This window comes from Syngnathus floridae, chromosome 18, assembly GCF_059516105.1.
Source record: "Syngnathus floridae isolate MCC-2025c chromosome 18, RoL_Sflo_1.0, whole genome shotgun sequence".
NCBI lineage: Eukaryota > Metazoa > Chordata > Actinopteri > Syngnathiformes > Syngnathidae > Syngnathus > Syngnathus floridae.
The window spans coordinates 552,948-573,815 of record NC_142430.1 but is presented as its reverse complement, the minus strand read 5'-3'; positions in this window follow the sequence as shown (position 1 = coordinate 573,815).

Below are 20,868 nucleotides of genomic sequence, written 5' to 3'. Positions count from 1 at the left end.
GGAGGCAGGCAGGGAGGCAGGCAGGGAGGCAGGCAGGGAGGCAGGCAGTGTCTGTCTGTTGAGGTTTTCACCTTGTTCTTCTCCTGCTGAAGTTCTAACTGGACGTCCATCAGTTTGGTTCTCAGCTCGTCATTGGCGGCCTGAAGGGCGTCCGTTCGCTCCGCCTTGGCCCGCCCTGCCGGAGCTCGTTTGGACATCTCTTACTCGAGTCTCGCCCGGTCGTCAGTCAGAGATCACAACATTTGTACCTGGAGAGCACAAACGCAGCGCTGTTTTCCACTGGCTTCGAACTCAACTTCAATCGGTACCGTAACTTACAACATCATAAACATAGAACTAGCTTGACTTATTCATTGAATAAATGCATTTGGTTCTTCAAAACTGCATCACGCAACATAGCGTGACCGAGACGGCCGTTATCCACCTGCGTGAAGTTATTTGGTGAAATGAATGAGATGTTTAAGACACCATCGTTCTGTCTCTATGTAGATGAAGGTAAATAATCGATTGCTGAAGGTCCAAAGGTGTTGTGATAAACAAATAAACATATTAGTGATTAGTGACATATTTGTGATAAACATATTAGGCAGGATAATCACATATGTTAACGTGACTGCCCACACTGTATTTATTTATGGTTATTTGTTAAATCGAGTACTGTTAGACATGAAATAGGAAGTGTTTAACATAAATGGAAGACGAAAGGGGTACTCACCATTGTAGCTCCTGCTGGTCAATGATACGAGCCTCTTCTTGCAGTGGAAAACATACAGCCAACAAACACCGTGGAACCTAAAGGAATGAAATTAAACATTAACATTTAGCCTCAACCAACATTCACAGATACAACGCAACGCAAACTACACAAACGTAAATCTTTTTAAACACAATGAGTTGTACTTACCGTGTACGCTCTAGACGGTCCACTTGCAAGCGGAAAATAAAGATATTTCTGTTGATAATCGTCGTGTTTGTATCCGGTGTCTCGCTCAAGGCCATTGCGCCCACAGATTTGAATTTTGGCGAGAGTTCAGCCTATTGACGTCATTTCCGCGGTGTAATACCCGCATATCTGAAACGGCAAAGTTAAGAGTAGAGTTAAATAAAGTTTTTAGTCAACGCAATAATTTACAACCGTTGACCAGTCGAAATAATCGTCGAAATTTGGCGTCTGTGGCTGGAAGCAGACGCCGAGTTCGACATTCCTCCCAAACGCCACACTCCCTCGCTTTTCAGGGCTAAAAAAAAACAGTTGTAATTACCTTGTACGCTCTAGACGGTCAAGTTGCAAGCTGAAAACAAAAATATTTGCCTTGTTAGTCATCGTGTTACTAACAGCTGTGTCTTGTTTGCCAGAACTGCCGCTTTCCTACTTCCTGTTGCAAGCCACGCCCACGGATTATAATTTTGCCGTGAGTTCCGCCTATTGACGTCATGTCCGCGTCACATGACTGCGACGTAATATTATCTAAAACTGTTTGTGCGGTATTGTGTTGTTCTGTGCGGTATTGTGTTATTCTGTGCGGCGTCGTGTTGTTCTGTGCGGCGTCGTGTTGTTCAGTGCGACGTCGTGTTGTTCAGTGCGGCATGGTGTTGTTCAGTGCGGCATGGTGTTGTTCAGTGCGGCATGGTGTTGTTCAGTGCGGCATAATGTTGTTCAGTGCGGCATAATGTTGTTCAGTGCGGCATGGTGTTGTTCAGTGCGGCATGGTGTTGTTCAGTGCGGCATGGTGTTGTTCAGTGCGGCATAATGTTGTTCAGTGCGCCATAATGTTGTTCAGTGCGGCATGGTGTTGTTCAGTGCGGGATGGTGTTGTTCAGTGCAGGATGGTGTTGTTCAGTGCGGCATGGTGTTGTTCAATGCGGCATGGTGTTGTTCAGTGCGGGATGGTGTTGTTCAGTGCGGCATGGTGTTGTTCAGTGCGGCATAATGTTGTTCAGTGCGGCATGGTGTTGTTCAGTGCGGCATGGTGTTGTTCAGTGCGGCATGGTGTTGTTCAGTGCGGCATGGTGTTGTTCAGTGCGGAATGGTGTTGTTCAGTGCGGCATGGTGTTGTTCAGTCCGGGATCGTGTTGTTCAATGCGGGATCGTGTTGTTCAGTGCGGGGTGGTGTTGTTCAGTGCGGGATGGTGTTGTTCAGTGCGGCATGGTGTTGTTCAATGCGGCATGGTGTTGTTCAGTGCGGGATGGTGTTGTTCATTGCGGCATGGTGTTGTTCAGTGCGGCATGGTGTTGTTCAGTGCGGCATGGTGTTGTTCAGTGCGGCATGGTGTTGTTCAGTGCGGCATAATGTTGTTCAGTGCGGCATGGTGTTGTTCAGTGTGGAAAGGTGTTGTTCAGTGCAGGATGGTGTTGTTCAGTGCGGCATGGTGTTGTTCAATGCAGGATCGTGTTGTTCAGTGCAGCATAATGTTGTTCAGTGCAGCATGGTGTTGTTCAGTGCGGCATAATGTTGTTCAGTGCGGCATAGTGTTGTTCAGTGCGGCATGGTGTTGTTCAGTGCGGCATGGTGTTGTTCAGTGCAGGATGGTGTTGTTCAGTGCGGCATGGTGTTGTTCAATGCGGCATGGTGTTGTTCAGTGCGGGATTGTGTTGTTCAGTGCAGGATGGTGTTGTTCAGTGCGGCATGGTGTTGTTCAGTGCGGAATGGTGTTGTTCAGTGCGGCATGGTGTTGTTCAGTGCGGCATGGTGTTGTTCAGTGCAGGATGGTGTTGTTCAATGCGGGATCGTGTTCAGTGCGGCATGGTGTTGTTCAGTGCGGCATGGTGTTGTTCAGTGCGGCATAATGTTGTTCAGTGCGGCATGGTGTTGTTCAGTGCGGCATGGTGTTGTTCAGTGCGGCATGGTGTTGTTCAGTGCGGCATGGTGTTGTTCAGTGCGGCATAATGTTGTCCAGTGCGCCATAATGTTGTTCAGTGCGGCATGGTGTTGTTTAGTGCGGGATGGTGTTGTTCAGTGCAGGATGGTGTTGTTCAGTGCGGCATGGTGTTGTTCAATGCGGCATGGTGTTGTTCAGTGCGGGATGGTGTTGTTCAGTGCGGCATGGTGTTGTTCAGTGCGGCATAATGTTGTTCAGTGCGGCATGGTGTTGTTCAGTGCGGCATGGTGTTGTTCAGTGCGGCATGGTGTTGTTCAGTGCGGCATGGTGTTGTTCAGTGCGGAATGGTGTTGTTCAGTGCGGCATGGTGTTGTTCAGTGCGGGATGGTGTTGTTCAATGCGGGATCGTGTTGTTCAGTGCGGGGTGGTGTTGTTCAGTGCAGGATGGTGTTGTTCAGTGCAGGATGGTGTTGTTCAGTGCGGCATGGTGTTGTTCAATGCAGGATCGTGTTGTTCAGTGCAGCATAATGTTGTTCAGTGCAGCATGGTGTTGTTCAGTGCGGCATGGTGTTGTTCAATGCGGCATGGTGTTGTTCAGTGCGGGATGGTGTTGTTCAGTGCGGCATGGTGTTTTTCAGTGCGGCATAATGTTGTTCAGTGCGGCATGGTGTTGTTCAGTGCGGCATGGTGTTGTTCAGTGCAGGATGGTGTTGTTCAGTGCGGCATGGTGTTGTTCAATGCAGGATCGTGTTGTTCAGTGCAGCATAATGTTGTTCAGTGCAGCATGGTGTTGTTCAGTGCGGCATGGTGTTGTTCAGTGCAGGATGGTGTTGTTCAGTGCAGGATGGTGTTGTTCAATGCGGCATGGTGTTGTTCAGTGCAGGATGGTGTTGTTCAGTGCAGGATGGTGTTGTTCAGTGCGGCATGGTGTTGTTCAGTGCGGAATGGTGTTGTTCAGTGCGGCATCGTGTTGTTCAGTGCGGCATGGTGTTGTTCAGTGCAGGATGGTGTTGTTCAATGCGGGATGGTGTTGTTCAGTGCGGGATGGTGTTGTTCAGTGCAGGATGGTGTTGTTCAGTGCGGCATGGTGTTGTTCAATGCGGCATGGTGTTGTTCAGTGCAGGATGGTGTTGTTCAGTGCGGCATGGTGTTGTTCAATGCGGCATGGTGTTGTTCAATGCGGCATGGTGTTGTTCAGTGCGGCATGGTGTTGTTCAGTGCGGCATGGTGTTGTTCAGTGCAGCGTAATGTTGTTCAGTGCGGCATGGTGTTGTTCAGTGCGCAATGGTGTTGTTCAGTGCGGCATGGTGTTGTTCAGTGCAGGATGGTGTTGTTCAGTGCGGCATGGTGTTGCTCAGTGCGGCATGGTGTTGTTCAGTGCGGGATGGTGTTGTTCATTGCGGCATGGTGTTGTTCAGTGCGGCATGGTGTTGTTCAGTGCGGCATGGTGTTGTTCAGTGCGGCATAATGTTGTTCAGTGCGCCATAATGTTGTTCAGTGCGGCATGGTGTTGTTCAGTGCGGGATGGTGTTGTTCAGTGCAGGATGGTGTTGTTCAGTGCGGCATGGTGTTGTTCAGTGCGGCATAATGTTGTTCAGTGCGGCATAATGTTGTTCAGTGCGGCATAATGTTGTTCAGTGCGGGATGGTGTTGTTCATTGCGGCATGGTGTTGTTCAGTGCGGCATGGTGTTGTTCAGTGCGGCATGGTGTTGTTCAGTGCGGGATGGTGTTGTTCAGTGCAGGATGGTGTTGTTCAGTGCGGCATGGTGTTGTTCAGTGCGGCATGGTGTTGTTCATTTCGGCATAATGTTGTTCAGTGCGGCATAATGTTGTTTAGTGCGGCATGGTGTTGTTCAGTGCGGGATGGTGTTGTTCAGTGCGTTATAATGTTGTTCAGTGCGGCATGGTGTTGTTCAGTGCGGCATGGTGTTGTTCAGTGCGGCATGGTGTTGTTCAGTGCGGCATAATGTTGTTCAGTGCGGCATAATGTTGTTCAGTGCGGCATGGTGTTGTTCAGTGCGGGATGGTGTTGTTCAGTGCGGGATGGTGTTGTTCAGTGCGGCATGGTGTTCAATGCGGAATGGTGTTGTTCAGTGCAGGATGGTGTTGTTCAGTGCGGCATGGTGTTGTTCAGTGCGGCATAATGTTGTTCAGTGCGGCATGGTGTTGTTCAGTGCGGCATGGTGTTGTTCAGTGCGGCATGGTGTTGTTCAGTGCGGCATAATGTTGTTCAGTGCGGCATGGTGTTGTTCAGTGCGGCATGGTGTTGTTCAGTGCGGCATAATGTTCAGTGCGGCATAATGTTGTTCAGTGCGGCATGGTGTTGTTCAGTGCGGGATGGTGTTGTTCAGTGCAGGATGGTGTTGTTCAGTGCGGCATGGTGTTCAGTGCGGGATGGTGTCTTTCAGTGCGGCATGGTGTCGTTCAGTGCGGCATGGTGTCTTTCAGTGCGGCATGGTGTCGTTCAGTGAGGCATGGTGTTGTTCAGTGCGGCATGGTGTTGTTTAGTGCGGCATGGTGTTGTTCAGTGCGGGATGGTGTTGTTCAGTGTGGCATGGTGTTCAGTGCGGCATGGTGTTGTTCAGTGCGGTATCGTGTTGTTCAGTGCGGTATCGTGTTTCTCAGTGCGGTATCGTGTTGTTCAGTGCAGTATCGTTGTGTTGTTCGTATTGTGTTTAACACTTAGCCTCTAACACTTAGCCTCTAACACTTAGCCTCTAGCATCTAGAAGGTAAATAAATAGGAAGGAAGGACTCACCGGTGACGTCTTCGCCCACGTCCAAGCGTTGTACTTTGTATTTTCATCCTTCTGACAGTGGAAAACATAGCCAACAAACACCGTGGAACCTAAACGAATGAAAGAAAACTATCATTTGGCCACAACCAACATTCACAGATACAACACAATGTGACGTGCGGGGTTGAGGTTAAAGGTTGAGTGAAGGGCCCTCGTTTTAAACTACTTTTTTGAAAAGGATTGGGAACAAGTAAGACGTATTTAATTTATTTAATGGGAAGTAGTAAGAGCTATTGAATTTAATCTATGTATTATATTCTATTGTATTGTATTCTGTTGTATTCTTTTGGATTGTATTCACACTAACCCCACTAAAACTTCAGCCCACAGAAACTCGCCTCTGGCGCCTAGCCTCTGGCACTTAGCCTCTAACACTTAGCCTTTAACACTTAGCCTTTAACACTTAGCCTTTAACACTTAGCCTAGAAGGTGAATAAATAGGGTTAAAGGTTGAGTGAAGGGACCTCGTTTTAAACTACTTTTTTGTAAAGGAGTGGGAACAAGTAAGACGTATTTAATTTATTTAATGGGAAGTAGTAAGACTTATTAAATTTATTTAATCTACTTTTCTTCCCAGGCAAAATTTGATGTGCTGCAATTCCAAATTTCCAAAGTGAATGAAGGAATGAAGTCCTTTAAATTATGATTTTGTATAAATACTAGGCATTAACACAAAATCGACGGCACAAAATGGGCAGACTTTACTTGTTTGAAAAGGACTGGTTACAAGACAGACTTTTTTAATTTATTTAATGGGAAGAAGACTTATTTAGTTTAATTGATCTATTTTTGTTCCCTGGCAAAATTCGATTTGCTGCAATTCCAAATTTCCAAAGTGAATGAAGGAAAGAAGTCGTTTAAATTATGATTTTGTTTAAATACTAGGCATAGACACAAAATCTACGGCACAAAATGGGCAGACTTTACTTGTTTGAAGAGGACTGGTTACAAGACAGACTTTTCTGATTTATTTAATGGGAAGAAGACTTATTTAGTTTATTTAATCTATTTTTGTTCCCTGGCAAAATTGGATTTGCTGAAATTGTATTTTGCCAAATCTTGCCTTGAGACCTGATAGGAAGTATTAAACGCTTAGTTAAATCAATACAAGTTGGTAATAAGAGCGAGTAATGTTGGTTGAACCGATGAATGAAGGTTGAAAGCAATTTAAATTATGACTTTGTATAAATACTAGATATTAACAGAACATCTACTGCGCGAAATGGGCAGAGTTTACTTGTTTGAGAAGGAGTGGCTTATTCAAAACTAAGATTTATTTAATCTGTTTGTTCCCAGGCAAAATTGGATGTGATGCAATTCCAAATTTCACCACATGATGGTGCCCAATTTTGACTTCATAGGACATATTAAACACTTAGCTTGTTATTATGTTCAAGGTAATCAGATTTGTTTATTATTCTAATGGCCTCTTCAAAACTATTCTGGATTACTACTTTGGATCTATTCTACATTACTTGGCAACAACATACTCTGTAACAGATTAGGCAGTATAATCATATCTGTTAACTTGAGAGTGCCCACACTCAATCTACTTATCGTGATGTGTTAAATCAATTACTGTTAGACATTATTTGTCTGATAATCTACCAAATCTTTGAATTGAAGAATTTGTGATTTAATTAATAGCTTGTTGTTATGTTAAGGGTAATCAGACTTGTATATAATTCTAATGGCCTTCTTTTGAAAACTATTCTGAATTACAACTTTGGATCTTATATTACTTTGCAACAATCTACTCCGTGACAGATTAGGCAGTATAATCACATATGTTAACTTCAGTGCCCACACTGTATTTATTTATGGTTATTTGTTAAATCAAGTACTGTTAGACATGAAATAGGAAGTGTTTAACATAAATGTTATGGCTACTCACCATTGTAGCTCGCTCCTGGTCAATGATACGAGCCTCTTCTTGCAGTGGAAAACTTGCAGCCAACAAACACCGTGGAACCTAAAGGAATGAAATTAAACATTAACATTTCGCCTCGACCAATTTTCACACGTACAACGCAACGCGGCTACACTTCTGCTATTACAAACGTAAATCTCCTTAAACACAATGAGTGTTACTTACCGTGTACGCTCTAGACGGTCCAGTTGCAAGCAGAAAATAAAGATATTTCTGTTGATAATCGTCGCTGCTCAGTGGCTCACGGCCATCGCGCCAACAGATTTGAATTTTGGCGGAGGTTCGGGCAATTACGTCATATCCACGGCACATGACTGCGACGTAATACCCGCTTATCTGAAACGGCAGTTAAAAGTAGAGTTACATCAAGTTTTCTTGGAACCTAAACGAATGAAAGAAAACTATCATTTGGCCACAACCAACATTCACAGATACAACACAACGTGCGGGGTTGGGGTTAAAGATTGAGTGAAGGGCCCTCGTTTTAAACTACTGTTTTGAAAAGGAGTGGGAACAAGTAAGACGTATTTAATTTATTTAATGGGAAGTAGTAAGACTTATTAAATTTATTTAATCTACTTTTCTTCCCAGGCAAAATTTGATGTGCTGCAATTCCAAATTTCCAAAGTGAATGAAGGAATGAAGTCCTTTAAATTATGATTTTGTATAAATACTAGGCATTAACACAAAATCGACGGCACAAAATGGGCAGACTTTACTTGTTTGAAAAGGACTGGTTACAAGACAGACTTTTTTAATTTATTTAATGGGAAGAAGACTTATTTAGTTTAATTGATCTATTTTTGTTCCCTGCCAAAATTCGATTTGCTGCAATTCCAAATTTCCAAAGTGAATGAAGGAAAGAAGTCGTTTAAATTATGATTTTGTTTAAATACTAGGCATAGACACAAAATCTACGGCACAAAATGGGCAGACTTTACTTGTTTGAAGAGGACTGGTTACAAGACAGACTTTTCTGATTTATTTAATGGGAAGAGGACTTATTTAGTTTATTTAATCTATTTTTGTTCCCTGGCAAAATTGGATTTGCTGAAATTGTATTTTGCCAAATCTCGATTTGAGACCTGATAGGAAGTATTAAACGCTTAGTTAAATCAATACAAGTTGGTAATAAGAGCGAGTAATGTTGGTTGAACCGATGAATGAAGGTTGAAAGCAATTTAAATTATGACTTTGTATAAATACTAGATATTAACAGAACATCTACTGCGCAAAATGGGCAGAGTTTACTTGTTTGAGAAGGAGTGGCTTATTCAAAACTAAGATTTATGTAATCTGTTTGTTCCCAGGCAAAATTGGATGTGATGCAATTCCAAATTTCACCACATGATGGTGCCCAATTTTGACTTCATAGGACATATTAAACACTTAGCTTGTTATTATGTTCAAGGTAATCAGATTTGTTTATCATTCTAATGGCCTCTTCAAAACTATTCTGGATTACTACTTTGGATCTATTCTACATTACTTGGCAACAACATACTCTGTAACAGATTAGGCAGTATAATCACATATGTTAACTTGAGAGTGCCCACACTCAATCTACTTATCGTGATGTGTTAAATCAATTACTGTTAGACATTATTTGTCTGATAATCTACCAAATCTTTGAATTGAAGAATTTGTGATTTAATTAATAGCTTGTTGTTATGTTAAGGGTAATCAGACTTGTATATAATTCTAATGGCCTTCTTTTGAAAACTATTCTGAATTACAACTTTGGATCTTATATTACTTTGCAACAATCTACTCCGTGACAGATTAGGCAGTATAATCACATATGTTAACTTCAGTGCCCACACTGTATTTATTTATGGTTATTTGTTAAATCAAGTACTGTTAGACATGAAATAGGAAGTGTTTAACATAAATGTTATGGCTACTCACCATTGTAGCTCGCTCCTGGTCAATGATACGAGCCTCTTCTTGCAGTGGAAAACTTGCAGCCAACAAACACCGTGGAACCTAAAGGAATGAAATTAAACATTAACATTTCGCCTCGACCAATTTTCACACGTACAACGCAACGCGGCTACACTTCTGCTATTACAAACGTAAATCTCCTTAAACACAATGAGTGTTACTTACCGTGTACGCTCTAGACGGTCCAGTTGCAAGCAGAAAATAAAGATATTTCTGTTGATAATCGTCGCTGCTCAGTGGCTCACGGCCATCGCGCCAACAGATTTGAATTTTGGCGGAGGTTCGGGCAATTACGTCATATCCACGGCACATGACTGCGACGTAATACCCGCTTATCTGAAACGGCAGTTAAAAGTAGAGTTACATCAAGTTTTCTTGGAACCTAAACGAATGAAAGAAAACTATCATTTGGCCACAACCAACATTCACAGATACAACACAACGTGCGGGGTTGGGGTTAAAGATTGAGTGAAGGGCCCTCGTTTTAAACTACTGTTTTGAAAAGGAGTGGGAACAAGTAAGACGTATTTAATTTATTTAATGGGAAGTAGTAAGACTTATTAAATTTATTTAATCTACTTTTCTTCCCAGGCAAAATTTGATGTGCTGCAATTCCAAATTTCCAAAGTGAATGAAGGAATGAAGTCCTTTAAATTATGATTTTGTATAAATACTAGGCATTAACACAAAATCGACGGCACAAAATGGGCAGACTTTACTTGTTTGAAAAGGACTGGTTACAAGACAGACTTTTTTAATTTATTTAATGGGAAGAAGACTTATTTAGTTTAATTGATCTATTTTTGTTCCCTGCCAAAATTCGATTTGCTGCAATTCCAAATTTCCAAAGTGAATGAAGGAAAGAAGTCGTTTAAATTATGATTTTGTTTAAATACTAGGCATAGACACAAAATCTACGGCACAAAATGGGCAGACTTTACTTGTTTGAAGAGGACTGGTTACAAGACAGACTTTTCTGATTTATTTAATGGGAAGAGGACTTATTTAGTTTATTTAATCTATTTTTGTTCCCTGGCAAAATTGGATTTGCTGAAATTGTATTTTGCCAAATCTCGATTTGAGACCTGATAGGAAGTATTAAACGCTTAGTTAAATCAATACAAGTTGGTAATAAGAGCGAGTAATGTTGGTTGAACCGATGAATGAAGGTTGAAAGCAATTTAAATTATGACTTTGTATAAATACTAGATATTAACAGAACATCTACTGCGCAAAATGGGCAGAGTTTACTTGTTTGAGAAGGAGTGGCTTATTCAAAACTAAGATTTATGTAATCTGTTTGTTCCCAGGCAAAATTGGATGTGATGCAATTCCAAATTTCACCACATGATGGTGCCCAATTTTGACTTCATAGGACATATTAAACACTTAGCTTGTTATTATGTTCAAGGTAATCAGATTTGTTTATCATTCTAATGGCCTCTTCAAAACTATTCTGGATTACTACTTTGGATCTATTCTACATTACTTGGCAACAACATACTCTGTAACAGATTAGGCAGTATAATCACATATGTTAACTTGAGAGTGCCCACACTCAATCTACTTATCGTGATGTGTTAAATCAATTACTGTTAGACATTATTTGTCTGATAATCTACCAAATCTTTGAATTGAAGAATTTGTGATTTAATTAATAGCTTGTTCAGGGTAATCAGACTTGTATATAATTCTAATGGCCTTCTTTTGAAAACTATTCTGAATTACAACTTTGGATCTTATATTACTTTGCAACAATCTACTCCGTGACAGATTAGGCAGTATAATCACATATGTTAACTTCAGTGCCCACACTGTATTTATTTATGGTTATTTGTTAAATCAAGTACTGTTAGACATGAAATAGGAAGTGTTTAACATAAATGTTATGGCTACTCACCATTGTAGCTCGCTCCTGGTCAATGATACGAGCCTCTTCTTGCAGTGGAAAACTTGCAGCCAACAAACACCGTGGAACCTAAAGGAATGAAATTAAACATTAACATTTCGCCTCGACCAATTTTCACACGTACAACGCAACGCGGCTACACTTCTGCTATTACAAACGTAAATCTCCTTAAACACAATGAGTGTTACTTACCGTGTACGCTCTAGACGGTCCAGTTGCAAGCAGAAAATAAAGATATTTCTGTTGATAATCGTCGCTGCTCAGTGGCTCACGGCCATCGCGCCAACAGATTTGAATTTTGGCGGAGGTTCGGGCAATTACGTCATATCCGCGGCATTTGACTGCGACGTAATACCCGCTTATCTGAAACGGCAGTTAAAAGTAGAGTTACATCAAGTTTTCTTGGAACCTAAACGAATGAAAGAAAACTATCATTTGGCCACAACCAACATTCACAGATACAACACAACGTGCGGGGTTGAGGTTAAAGATTGAGTGAAGGGCCCTCGTTTTAAACTACTGTTTTGAAAAGGAGTGGGAACAAGTAAGACGTATTTAATTTATTTAATGGGAAGTAGTAAGACTTATTAAATTTATTTAATCTACTTTTCTTCCCAGGCAAAATTTGATGTGCTGCAATTCCAAATTTCCAAAGTGAATGAAGGAATGAAGTCCTTTAAATTATGATTTTGTATAAATACTAGGCATTAACACAAAATCGACGGCACAAAATGGGCAGACTTTACTTGTTTGAAAAGGACTGGTTACAAGACAGACTTTTTTAATTTATTTAATGGGAAGAAGACTTATTTAGTTTAATTGATCTATTTTTGTTCCCTGCCAAAATTCGATTTGCTGCAATTCCAAATTTCCAAAGTGAATGAAGGAAAGAAGTCGTTTAAATTATGATTTTGTTTAAATACTAGGCATAGACACAAAATCTACGGCACAAAATGGGCAGACTTTACTTGTTTGAAGAGGACTGGTTACAAGACAGACTTTTCTGATTTATTTAATGGGAAGAGGACTTATTTAGTTTATTTAATCTATTTTTGTTCCCTGGCAAAATTGGATTTGCTGAAATTGTATTTTGCCAAATCTCGATTTGAGACCTGATAGGAAGTATTAAACGCTTAGTTAAATCAATACAAGTTGGTAATAAGAGCGAGTAATATTGGTTGAACCGATGAATGAAGGTTGAAAGCAATTTAAATTATGACTTTGTATAAATACTAGATATTAACAGAACATCTACTGCGCAAAATGGGCAGAGTTTACTTGTTTGAGAAGGAGTGGCTTATTCAAAACTAAGATTTATGTAATCTGTTTGTTCCCAGGCAAAATTGGATGTGATGCAATTCCAAATTTCACCACATGATGGTGCCCAATTTTGACTTCATAGGACATATTAAACACTTAGCTTGTTATTATGTTCAAGGTAATCAGATTTGTTTATCATTCTAATGGCCTCTTCAAAACTATTCTGGATTACTACTTTGGATCTATTCTACATTACTTGGCAACAACATACTCTGTAACAGATCAGGCAGTATAATCACATATGTTAACTTGAGAGTGCCCACACTCAATCTACTTATCGTGATGTGTTAAATCAATTACTGTTAGACATTATTTGTCTGATAATCTACCAAATCTTTGAATTGAAGAATTTGTGATTTAATTAATAGCTTGTTCAGGGTAATCAGACTTGTATATAATTCTAATGGCCTTCTTTTGAAAACTATTCTGAATTACAACTTTGGATCTTATATTACTTTGCAACAATCTACTCGGTGACAGATTAGGCAGTATAATCACATATGTTAACTTCAGTGCCCACACTGTATTTATTTATGGTTATTTGTTAAATCAAGTACTGTTAGACATGAAATAGGAAGTGTTTAACATAAATGTTATGGCTACTCACCATTGTAGCTCGCTCCTGGTCAATGATATGAGCCTCTTCTTGCAGTGGAAAACTTGCAGCCAACAAACACCGTGGAACCTAAAGGAATGAAATTAAACATTAACATTTCGCCCGGACCAACATTCACACGTACAACGCAACGCGGCTACACTTCTGCTATTACAAACGTAAATCTCCTTAAACACAACGAGTGTTACTTACCGTGTACGCTCTAGGCAAAATTGGATGTGATGCAATTCCAAATCTATCTGAAACGGCAGTTAAAAGTAGAGTTACATCAAGTTTTCTTTTTTAATCAACACAATCATTTACAACCGTTGACCAGAAAGAATCGTCGAAATTCGACGTCCCCCACAAACGCCACGCTCACTCGCTTTTCAGGGCAACAAAAGTACTTCTTTTTAAAAACGATGAGTTGTACTTACCGTGTACGCTCTGGACGGTCCAGTTGCAAGCAGAAAATGAAAATATTTCTCTTGTTAGTCGTATGTTACCATCCGCTGTGTCTTTGTCAACATCGCCGCCATTTTCCTACTTCCTGCTGCGAGCCACGCCCACGGATTTAAATTTGGGCGGAAGCTCTTTCCATTGGCGTCGTTTTCGCGTATAGCAAATCCGATTGGTTGGGAAGGGGGCACGGTTATGCAGCCGAGGAGTCCTGTGATCGGTGGGATGTAAAGTAGGCGTCGACGTCACGTCCGCGTCACGTGACCACGACGTGGCAGACGTCAAATAGCAACCGCTGTTTTGTTTAGTAGACTTACAGTTGTTATGCATTGACATAATGGCGCACACACCAAATAGATTTAAATAAATTAAATAATTCTTCTGCCCACTCTCTTTTAAACAAGTTAACTCTCCCCGCGGATTTGAATTCCGGCGAAAGTTACGCCCATCGACGTCACGTATGTCACGTGACCACGACGTGGCAGATGTCATATAGCAACCGCTGTTTTGTTTAGTAGATTTACAGTTGTTATGCATTGGCATAATGGTGTGCACTCAAAATAGATTTAAATAAATTAAATATTTCTTCTGCCTACTCCCTTTTAAACAAGTTAACTCTGCCCACGTCCATTGACGTCTTGTCTGCGTCACGTGACCACGACGTCTGCCATTTCGAGAGCCCAATTGACACTCATAGTTTAAAGAAATGTGTTTGCCCATCCTACTTTGTGGAATTTCACCACATGCGCTTTTGACCAAAATACCAAATTGAACTCAAGTGAAGCCAACACGCACAACCCCCCCCCCCCCCCCCCACACACACACACACACACACAAATGTTGATATGAACATAAAAGAGCCGCATGCGGTTCGGGAGTTGCGGCTTGGCCAAACCTGTACTATACAACTTTATTTGTATAAAATTTTCACAACAGCTGTCACACAAACAAAGCGGGAAAAACCGAAGACGTGCGTGTTCCGCCCACGCTGGATTTATTTGCACCTTTGAAAAGACACCGTATTGCCGCAGATGTGGCAAAGAGTACTTTTGGGCATCTGAGACGGAAGGATGTCCAAAGCATCACGTCACCTGCTCTGGTAGGCATGGTGGTGGGACGTTGAGGTCAACCGCTTTGGGGTTGGCTGAATCTTTGATCGCAGGATGCCACACACTTGAAGACAGAAGCAGAAAAGCAGAGCTAAATGCAAAATGTACTCACCGGTGACTCCAATTTTTTTCCCCCCTGAAGAAACAGCTGGACGGGTGGCCCCGGCTGGCCAGTGGCACTCTTGTTATTCTGACCCTTTTTAGTGCGCGTTTGGGGCAACAACCGTTTTTTGTGGCGCTCTCTTCTGGTTCAAAAGTGCCCTGCATGTGAATTTGCTTTTCCTGCCTTCTGATTGGATGAGCGCCGGTGTGACGCGGTGCCTCTGTCACCGTGGCGGGGGGTATACGTTGGCATCGGAGCGTCTGCCAACGTCTGAGACCGGCTGGCAGTGTATCGGAGGTGTCGAGTGCGGTGCCGCTGGAGCTCACTCACCAGCTGGTGTTAGGGCCACAGAATGAAGGCCAAGGAGAAGAATAGAAAGAGAAACAGAAACTTCTCCTCCAATTGTTTGATTTGTCTCTTCTGAGCTTCGATGAATTCTTTCAGCTCTTTGTTCCTCTAGGACGGACAAATGGAAAGTGGCATTCAAAAGCCAGTAAGCGTGCAAGTAAGTGCCGGGCTGGCTTTGGGCCCTTACCTGTTGCGCGCTGTGCAGCAGATCCATTCTCTCTTGGAGGATGCAAGCGTCGCGCTCCCTCAACTCGCACATCAGGGCTCGCTTCCATTGGTCCACGGCGCTCCTAAGCTCTTCTCTCTGATCCGCCGTCAGCACGTCATTCACGCCAGCGTGGCTGGCTTTTTCGCCGTCCGTGGCGGGGCAGTCCCGCTGCGGTAGCGCCTCGTACAACATGGCCTCCAGCTCCAGGATCCTCTGGGCCGCAATCCTCGTCCATCAGTGGTCCGGCGGGAGATTTGAGGGCGGCTTACCTTATGAGCCTGGTCCATGGAACACTTCCTGAAGTCCAACTCTTCATCCAGGTAGCCCTTCTGCTTGCAGAACATATCCTAGCACAGCTCAAGGTCAGAATTGTTGGGGCACATTGCCGGAGTTCCCCTTGGCTGATGTCGCGTGTCTGTCTACCTTCTCACTTTCAATGTCCAACATCTTCTGTTGAAGTGCTGACTTGGTCACTTTGATGTATTCTAACCACTGAGGAAAGGCTGCTGTCACATAAGCAGAATGCGAGAGCGTGCGTGGACGTGCGCGTTACCTTCTCGGCTAGGGTGAGAAGGGTCCTGGCGTGAATCACGACCACCTGCTCCTCGTTGGTGAGATTCTGCAAGAGCCCAAAGGCACAGCGTCAACAAGCTTCTTTCAGCGCAAAGCCTTCCAAAAGTCACATTTGAGCCGCCGAGTCTCGTGGAGTGCGAACATAAGGAGTTCGACATACACTTACGGCGTTATAGCCCAGGATGTCCAGCTTCTTCATCAGATCACTGATGACGATGTCCGGGGGAAAGGCGCAAGGAGCAATGTAAGGTGTTCTGGGACCTCGGGTTAAGGTTAGGGTTGCGAGGGACGCCTTACGTACGCTCACGCCCTCGGCCTCGCAGTAGATCTGCAAAGGGCTGAGGCCGTCTGGGAAACGGACTTGCAGAAACTTCAAGACGGGGGAGCGCCACTCCCTCTCCTGAAAGGCAGAGGCATGCATCCGTCCGTCCGTCCGTCCGTCCGTCACATCTCTGGCCTCAACACGCTTGTGCGAGTCTTCCCACCTCCAGCTCCAGGATGCGGAACTCAAGCAGTTCGTTTTGGTCTCGGATATCCTGGATGTGCTCTTTCAGACGCGCTTCTTCCGCCTCCATCCGCCTGACCTGAAAAGACAGTCAGACCTCATCTGCGGGGCTTCCCGACAGGTGTGACGCCAAGCGACTCCGCCCAGCGCCTTTCTTTCCGTCACCTTTTCGGCCAACTGCTGATTGCTCTGACGCAGCAGCTGCTTCTCCTCCACCCACTTGACATTCTAGAAGAGACAAACGCGTGGACAGCTTTGGAATGTTGTGTCATTTTCATCCACAAATTCTTTGGTTGACTGGAAAATGACATTTGCTTTTCTCCGCATTTTCCCAGCCACGTTCGGGGGGGGGGGGGGGGGGGGGGTTGGTCCAGTAATGCCAGACGGATGAGTGACTGAAGAATGTAGCTATTTTGTCTGAGAAAAAGGTGTGCTCATTGATGAGCTTACCTGTCCTTGTTGCTTCAGCGCTGACTCCAGATCTGCTACTCTGCTTTGATAGTGACCCATTTCTACCATCAGCTTTTCTCTGGTCTGAAAGGAGGAGGAGGGAGGCTCCTCCTCCTCCTTTCAGACCAGAGAACACCCGAGGCTGGGTGAGAACGGGGAGGCTGCGACCCGGCCGGGGGTTGCGGGAAGGGGCGCCACCTTGATCTCCTTCTCGGCGTCGTAGTCCCCTTTCGCTGGTCTGGGCTAGCAGAGCGTAGGCTCGTTGCAGCGCTTGATATTCTTGCGTCAGCTGGCGGTAGCGAAGCTCCGCCTCTTCATGCACACACCAATGCAACACAGCACTAGTACCAGAATCAGTCAGACCGGCGACAAAGCACCCGCGACGCAAAGACGAGTCCGATTCCAGGCTGAAGAGGAATGTTTGGTGCCAATACGCTGGCAGAAATGGCGGGCTACCTCTTCGGGTTCCGTGTCGGGGGTTCTGTCGGTGTGAAAAGACAAGGACGATCCGTCCGAGTCCACCAACACGTCTTCGTCGTAGCCGTAAAATGTTTCGATGACCTGCGGGCGCGGAAGCAAACATCTCTCTGAACAAACTGAAGCGACACCTCACGATGAATCGACGAGAGGAACGATAGCGAGAAAAAGGCCATTTCATCTTGCGCAACACCAAGCAGCCGCAAACAAACAGACTCACCTTGCAGGACCTCACGCTTTGTTCCTCCTCAGAGATTCTCGACGTCGGTATCGTAGCAGCAAATCTCTCTCCTGTCGACACAAATAATCCGCCTTTGAGATTCTTTGGATGCAAAGGGAACGAACGGCTCCGGCGCAGAAACAAACGCGACTCACAATGACATTTCTGACATGAGCTCCTGTCTCCAGAGCCTGAAAAACACGTCACCGGCGATGATTGGAGGGACGCTCGTCTTTTCCAAAAGTGACAACTACAGGGTGTGTCAGGGTTTTCCAGATTATCTTTATCGTATCATTGTGTTGCTTTGACTTTGACTGCGACCTGTAATAAATAATATTATTTATCCCTTATTTATCCCTATCGCTTATCCCTTCCTACACAAAGTCGTAAAACACCCCTTGCTATGTTTTGACTAGAGGTCAAGGGCTTCCTCTATTCAATCCACTCTTACACCCACCCTGTTTCTCTTAATTAAAATGCTCGTGCAGGAGCCGAGAGTCAGACTTCATTCGTACAACGGATGGACTCTCCACCTGCAGGTGTCCAAAAGAACTTACTTGTCTCCCGTGTGGTTCTTGCAAAATAAGTTGGAGCGAGCGCAACTCTAACAGGGTGCATTTTGCCACTAGCTGCCTACGGACAATGACGTCGCGCTCGCGGCTCATGGTTGACGGGCTGAGCAGCCGGGCAAGTCCGTCGTTTTCAGCGCACAGCGAGTGGCAAAGGCGCTGACAAAACGGGAGCTTTGAGCTGCTGAAAACGGCAAAACAAGTCTAAAGCGTGTTCAAACGCGTGCGCACAATGCTCCTGCTTGAAAGGTCGGAATTTAAGGGGCCAATTTTTTGGATGGCGGCCGCCGGCCAAGCTTTGGACGGAAAAGGTTTCCTGGCGACAGCGAGCGAGCGCGGCGCTGCCGTACGTGCACCGAGTCGCCTGCCTGAAGACCTTGGACAAGTCGTCGATGATGTGCCGCTGCTCCACAACTTGAAGGAACTCCATTTCACCGTCCTGCTGGCCGCAACCGCGGTCCAGGTCATTGAGCGAACTAGGCCTTCTCTGTGGAACACAAATGCAGTGGACTCTGTTGGCACGCCGCCGTTGTCCGCGTCGACTTACCAAGCTTGCCATCTCCTCGTTCTCCTGGGTGACAAAGCGCACTTTGTTTTCAAGGCGACACAGCACCAGCGAGAGTTCTTCATTCTTCCTGCTCAGGCGTTTGTTTTTGTACAGGAGTGGCAGAAACTGGCTTTCTGTTTCTCTCAGTCGCTTTAGCTGCAAGCATGAAGTGCGGGATGTGAAAGACGCACAACACGCGGGCCAGAACGTATCCATTCCTTTTGCATCGGTTTGAACGGAATCGTGGCTTTGGCTCCCAATAAAAGACATCTACCAGGCAACCGACTCGCCGCGCCGCTCAACTAATAAGCAAGCGCAATGGGTGCCTCGCTGGATGGCGCGCATCAAACGTAGCGCAAACCTTCAAGCGTGCCGTCAATAAATTACCAGTTCATTGCGCTCTTCAGAAAGCAGGGCGTTTCGATCCTCCAGTTTCCTGATGACTGCGCTGAGCTCAGCGATTTTCAGATGAAACCGTCGCGTGTCCCGATCCTCCTGAGACTGAAAACGCCCCGCAACACACACACACAAGCACTCGTTCAAAGTTCAAAACTGTTTTTGTGCTACCTTCCTCCAGCAACGAACTAAGTCATGCGTACTGCAAGTGTGTGATGAGGTGGCTTACGCAATGAAGAGGATTGCTAGTAGCGGCGTTGACCCCACTTCCAGGGTAGTTTAGGCCCGCCCTTTGGGAATCCCTCAGGGCAGCGATCTGCTGCTCGGCAGCCTGAGTCTGCAGCTGAAGGCGGTGGACGTGGCCGGCCCCAGGGCTTCATCCAAAACACTAACCGCTCTGTCTTTCAGCTTGATCTCATCCGTCTGGATGTACAAACGGGGAGCGCTCAGGCAGGCGGGCAAACTCATTTGCCAGAATTGTGACAAAAACAAAGAGAGCAACCGGCCAATTTTGTTCTTGAATCGACTAGAACACCTTTGCTGTGACAAAAGCGAAGCGAGCAACCGGACATTTTCTTCTTGTGAAATAGAATAGAATAGAATGCCTTAGGTGTCATTGCACTGCAGGTATACAACGAAATTGGGAACATAGTCACGCACCGCGCATCTGATCAGTCCTACCAGTCGGCGGATCTCCCTCTCGCAGTCTCTCTTGGTTCGGCTCAGCTCCTCCCGATGCTGGTGATGAGCCGATCGGAGCTCGGCCGCTCGGGACTGCCAGGCCTGCTGGGCCGCTGCCAGGGCTTCTTCCGCGCTCCTGGTGGAGGCGACACCGCTCGGTCTCCCGACACCGCCGCGTCTCCTCCACCTCCGCCAGCAAAGCGCCCCCCCTCCTCACCTGAGCAGACATTGCGCCACACCGGGCCGTTGAGACCGCAACGGAGCGCCGCGACGCTTACTGGGGACAAGCTACACAATACGGTAGCGGCCGCATCGAAGCCCGACGTGGCGTGCGGATAGTCAGACACGGATAGAGCGGATCACCTTGTCCATGGAGCCGTCCCTCAGGCTGAGGACCAAGGCATTCAGTCGCTGGATCTCTCCATCTTTGATTTTGATCACTCTCATCAGCTCCATTTCATGCTGCCGCAGTAATGTCTCCCTGGTAATGGCTAACTCTTTCTGCTTCTCCTCATGGAGTTTGCTTTTGAGTTCCGTCATGGCGGCGGTGGCACGGTGGTGCTCCGCCCGCAGGTCCTGACTTCTCTCTCTCTCCAGACAGCTGACCTGACATGACTTAGACTTAGACAAACTTTATTGTCATCTTGTCTGCACATGGTGCATACAAAACGAAATTCCGTTGCATACGTCTTACAACAAAGTAGTGATATTGCAGTTGAATAGAAGTAACATATCCTATGAAAATATATATATATACATATATACTATATATATATATATATATATTAAAAATAAGTATAAAGTGCAGCAGTGATAATTATGCAATAGTGCAAGTAGGCAAAACAGTATTCAAGAGTGTGCAGAGGAATGCTAAACCATGTATTAAACTTCTATTTAAAGGGTTTAT